The following is a 6,148-nucleotide window of genomic DNA, read 5'->3' on the forward strand; positions in this document are numbered from 1 at the left end:
CTGGCAAAATTCCCACCGAAAATAAAGCATGCAGTCCTGACAGCATTGCTGTGCGTGGCAAGAGGGCCAGAGACCCACTGAAGGGAAGACGGGTGAGCAAGCAGCTCCACACTGTGATGGAGAATGCAAAAGACTGTCTGAACATGTCATTATTTTTTTTTTTCAGTTCCTGCATAAAACACTTTGGGGCCTAGTCTCACTTAGAATTAGTAAGTAAATAATGTGCTCCCGAGCTTGTGTGTCAAAACTAGGTTGGTTAATATATGAGCTGCCTCTCTTGCATTTGTTACTACACAGTAAATTTCATGCTTAGCCAGAGGGTGGCAAAGTTCATTTATTCATTATCCCCAAACTTCGGGCAGTTATTAGTCAAACTCCCCTAGTACATCTATTTAGTAAGAAAAGAACAGAAAATTGATGGGATCAAAAATGTTAAAGTCTTAATTAATGCTTTTAGCAAAGACTGATGGGGGAGGGTGGTTGTTGCGAGAATATTAATTTGTAGCAAGCGTGTGCACTGCTGGGTTCTGCTGGGAGCAGGGAGGGTGCTCCCAGCCCTGCCAAGGGAGCTCAACCCCTGCAGCCTGGGGAGCTGCTGGCCCTCAGGGCCACCACCTGCGTCACCCCAGGGGCCTCCACCACCACTAAGGGAAAACCAGTGCTGCAAGCTGTGGGAGAGTGCTAAAATACCAATATATGCAAATTAGTGCTGATTAATAAAGTGTTTGAATGGTACACTCACTTATAACAGAGAAAAGATACGGTATTTTCTTCTTCTTCACTGTTTTGGGGCTTTTGTGGTGGTTTTTGTCCCCTGGCAGCCTTGCAGTACTGCAGGTCACTGAGCTGCGATGCTGGGGGCTGCAGGGCAGTTGGGGGCTTCAGTCTCCAGCAAGATGCCCTGAGGCAGAGCCCACGGCTGCGTGCACGCGTGGGACAGGTCTGGGCTTTGCTCACACAAGCGCAGTTACAGTTATTCCATATGAAAATTAACGTCCCTAAAATAAAGGGAAAGAGACGAAGGCTGGAAGAAACCCAGCGAGGCAGGAGGGTGATCATGGTTCCGGCATCACCCTGTCCTGCCGCAGAGCAGCAGCCGCGCTGTTCTCGGGGCACGGCCATGTGGTTTGACAGGGATAGGGAAGAGGAAGGGAGGGGGTGTGTTGTTGGTTTTAGACCATGTTTCTAAACCCAGCAATCTCTGCTGAGGACAGGCGGCTATTACTGTAAATGGAGCCAGCTGGGAAAGTATGTGGTTCAGCTCCGCATCAATGACAATCTAAAATAGAGCCCCGGAGAAGACAGCTTTTTTTAAGGATCCGTGCTAATGTCAATGAACGGACTGAAATCTCCTGTTTTTCCTATGGTGACTGCCAGCCTTTTAATTATAGCAATTATGGACATTCCAATTAAATCACAGTTATATTAAGAGTCAAATCCAAGAGGACTGTGCAGTAGAGTTAGTTAATGGATTTCCCTATTTGTTACCTATAGATTTGGTTTCCTGTTATGGTTAAAATGTTTCTTAAATCTCATATGGAAAAACACCTGTAGTTTAATACAAATGAAATGGCCAAGGACTTGATAACTAACTCAAAAATACTTACAGTTCAATTGAGGATTATACTTATTTATAAGACATTTTTGGCATTTACTGTGGGGAAGGTGGGAAAGAGAGTATTGAGCTATTTTTTTTCTATTCCTTGACCACATCTGTCCAAAATTTTGATTTATCTCTGCATTAGTACCCTTGAAATAGGAAACAACAGGTAAGACTTTGGGAGTGTTACGCAGGATGAAAAAAATAGATGACCACATAAAATGGGCTCTTATTTTTGGCTTTTCTTGTCATATTCCTTGAAAAATCTGAAGTCATTGATTTTTTTAACAAACTGGAATAGGAATTCTTCATTACTAAATGTTTTCCAGGTTTGTCAATTGCTCTGACAATCCAGTGAGTATCATGAATCATTTTGGGTTTCAAAGTGATCTAGGTAGTATCTGGGCAGGTGTTGATATTTAGGCTCTCAGTTGAAGTCTGCTGTTTTGGCAAAAATTAGTAGGATACTTCTGATTTCCAAGTGCTGTGTTTTTTATAAGAATTTTTCTTTTTTTTTAAGAGAGTGCTTTTGTATTCATAGTCTATGGTAAACACCAGCTTTAGCTCTAAATTCCCACGGTAGAGCCTCTTTTTAATATATATGCTGTAATTTATTTACTTACTGTTCTGGACAGTTGTATTTCAGTGCTTCCAGAGGTGTCAGAGTTGATCCAAGTGACTGATACCTGCCAGTATGTCATTAATCAACTGTCTTCACAGTTTTAAAAATGTGTCATCAGCCCCGCAGGGAGAGCTGCTGCGCTGTGAGGATGGGTATGAGGAAGGTCAGTGTCGGGACTTTGACACCCCCCCCTTGGTTTACCTCATCCTTCCCTGCCAAGAAGAGCAACATGGTGGGTTCCTGTGACCTAGATACGAGCAGCTTGGCCAGACTTTAGCGAAGGGTCTGATAACACAATTACCCCTTGGGACACGTGCTGTCCCACGGCATCGAGCAGCCCAGGGCTGGGGGATAGTCTGTGCTCTGAGACACGCACTCAGTCCTCTGGGGCCTCCGAAGCATCCCCAGCATGGTGGGGAGTACACTTTTTCTCTTTCTCTGCTTTCTGGGATCCCCTGAGAAAGCACTGAAAGCAGAACAGCAGGGACTGGGCCTCCAGGCTCCCAGAGCCATGGCCAGTGCAACTCGGGATACCTCTTGCCCACTGTCCCAGTTCACGGCTCGTCCCCACGTGCTCTGCTCCAGCAGGACAGGAACCACCTCTCCCCCAGCTTTGAGCCAGCAAGGACAGCAGGAGCACAAGAAAAACCGCCCATCGGTTCCTGAAGGGACCTCAAGGTCCTGAAGGGACCTCAAGTGGCTCAGGATTTAAAAGCCTCCTTTCCTTAGTTAAAGTAATCCTTTGTCTCCTGCAGGAATTACGATGTTGTGGAAACACCCCACATTGTTATACTGAACATACATTGCTCTGAGCTCTGGAAAGCTGGAAGCACCTAGTCAGTGTGCCTTGCCGCAACTAAACCAAGCTGTGTGTGAGCTTGGGAGCTGCGCTTGCTCGGCAACATTGATAAATCTTTGGACAAGGACATGGTGTGCACATCTAAATCCAAGTCAGGCCAAGGAACAACTGTACTGAGCGATGATCCAGACCGACTCACGTCTGTCAGTGATACCCGTTACCCTGAGCGGAATGCAACACTTGAAATAGTGCACAAGAGAAGCTACAGACAACAAAATCAAATGAGATGATGAAAATGTACAATTTGATTAAGGAAACATCAGATACTTTATGATCTTTACCAAATACACTCAGTTTTGTGATTCATTTACGCTAATTCGGTGCAAGACAGTAAAAATACAACCATTCAGTGCGATGAATAATGGTAATAGTGTAATCCATTTATACAGTTCTTGGATATAATTTCAACTTTTATAGTATAGTGGTATGAAAGTCTCAAGTTAGTTAAATGCACAGCAAGGTACTAATTGCAATCCCGGTTAAAATAAACCTCAGTTTATGGTTAAGTTGCTGGTTGAGCTAATGCCTTTGTATCTGAGCTAGCCAAGTCCCACTGAAGTCAGACAGACTCCTTATATAGAGAAGTCTTTTAATAATTAATAACACCGGCATTTCAGTCTCCAGGGAAGCAAGCAGGGTTTGACAAGACAGGAAAACCAAAACTGAGTACATACCGGTGCATTGATCCTGTTGTGGGTTTGCTGATGTGGCCACCTTGCAGTTTTTGAGCATGTCGGGAGAGAGAGAAGAAGGGCTCGCCCCGCTGCCGCCAGAACTGGGGGAGCTCAAACCCCAGCAAATAGTAGTTAGCAACACGCAGCAGGCACCTGTCAAAATCTGAACTATAACATGATTTAATATCACGACTGAGTAAATGGAACTAAATCCAACTTGCTGCAGCATCAAATGTGAGAAGTTGAACTTTTTGTGATATTTTTCAAGAACATAAAATCTCTTTATTAACCCAAGAGTTAATCACTTTAAGACCAGAGAGGTCTTATACTACTTAAACTAGACTGAAGCATTTCACTAAAGCAAACCATCTCAAAAGCAAACGCATGGAGCTCTGCTGGGTTCAGAAAGTGTTTGTCAACCTGGTCATAAATGTGCATAGCAACATCAACCAAGTTTAGGCTCATTACCTGGGGTAATTCAAACTTTGCCCCTGCAGGTTTTTGGAGCAGAGCAGCACCAGAGAAAGCACTGCTCATGTTCAGGGCCATGAAAACACCATGTGTTCACACAGCGCGTTTCCCTTCGTTCATGGCTCATCTGTTGCTGCTGGCATTTACAGGGCTTGGGAAAAACATCCATCCAGTTTGCCGTTTACAGCTGGGAGTGCGATTGCAAAATGGTGAGGGAGGGAGGAGGGGAGGTGGTGTGGACGCCACAGGGGCCATTTACCTGGGGACACTGTAAAACTCACTTGCTGTGGGGTCTCAAGAGTAGGAAACAGCCAGACAGCACAGCCTCCGCAGGGAATGTGCTCGGTCAGCTCTGTGGTCATGCTGAAGCCATTTATTTTTATTTGAGCAACGCTTAATGCTCCCAAAACAGCCGATGGAGCTCAGGGAGACAGGTGAATAAGCAGGAGCAGCATGATGTGCCATGGCTCAAAGTTTCACTCTGCTCTGAAACAAGCTTTTCTCAGGGGAGGAAAAGGGTTTGTGTTTTTTTTCTTCATATGCTGAACCAAGCAGCAAAATAAGGTATTTCCTCAAATAAGCTCTGATAATGATTTTTGTCATGCATCCCTAGCTAATTGGGGTGCGATGAAGTGCATAATTCAAATGCTATCTAGCCTGAGGGCTTAAAGAAAAGCTTAACTCTGCCTGCAAGCCAGAGCGGAGATAGCTGATGTGACAACTGCCTATCAGCAGGCTGCAGGCTTTCAAACCAGCCGGCGACAGAGGTGCGCTATCTGATTGCACCTCACATTCTGCCCGCAGTCGTGCCTGCGTGGTTCAGCGTAGCTACTCGATGGCCAATAAAGCATTAAATAGTCACAATGTACAGCTTACTTCAGGAGAAAATATTTTAGCAACACAGGTGACTATTGTGCATGCATTAAGAAAACCAGGACACAGCGTACAAAATTTAGTTTAGCTCCAGTAAAATAATTGTAATAGAGCAATGCTGACCCCAACTACTGAATGGCAACACCTGGCTTCTGCTACACAGGAGAGATTAGGTTCTTCTGGTTTGTTTTCCACCCTCTCTTTATATATATTTCATGTATGTAGCATATATTTAGTATTCATATGTTTGAGACAAACCCTGGGCATTTTAGAGAGAGAAGTGCCCTTCAAGCCCAGCAGCACAAACCACAGTCTCATGGAAATAGCAATTGCAAGTGGAAAATAGCCCCTGCTGTGCAACACCTCCACTTTGTTATATTGCAATATATTTTCTTATTTTTCATGTGCCTCGTTCGTGTGACCCTGCCAGTATGTAAAAATGGTTGTTGACAGTTTCTTTGGTTTTGTTTTATTATAATGTAATTTATGGGATGCTGAAAGTCTGCAAGTTTCTTGTACTTGACTGACATTTCTCTGAGAGTCAAAAAATTGCTATGTATACTTGACTGAGATTAAAATGGGTAGACTGTGTATAGCTGTATCCTGCTTTCAAAGTGCGGGATTGGAAGGCTTCCATTAAATTGTTATTTTCAGTTATTATTAGCTCCTAAATCAGTTAATATAATTTCTTTCCCATAATGAATACACAGCATTGTAAGCCTAAATGCCATATTTTCTATTGATCTATTTCCACAACCCGTTTAGTGAAATAATTAAAATGATTTAGAAGGCTGACCCAATATCTTAGTGGTTTAGTAAATCATGTTGCTGTGTGGGAGGGCTCAGCTGGTTTTAAACTTTCAGCTCTTGGCAGCAGCAGGACCTCAGAGCAGAGCTGCAGCGAGAGCTGTGCTGTGTCTGAAGGTGCGCTCAAAGCCGGCCTGCGGAAACACCGCCTCTGATGGCGAGGGAGAACAAGGGCTCCAAGTGGTTTGCTTGTTCATCACCTCTGTTCAAAGCAGGAAAATTTCCTGGTGCTACCAAGACAG

This window comes from Rissa tridactyla, chromosome 4, assembly GCF_028500815.1.
Source record: "Rissa tridactyla isolate bRisTri1 chromosome 4, bRisTri1.patW.cur.20221130, whole genome shotgun sequence".
Lineage (NCBI taxonomy): Eukaryota > Metazoa > Chordata > Aves > Charadriiformes > Laridae > Rissa > Rissa tridactyla.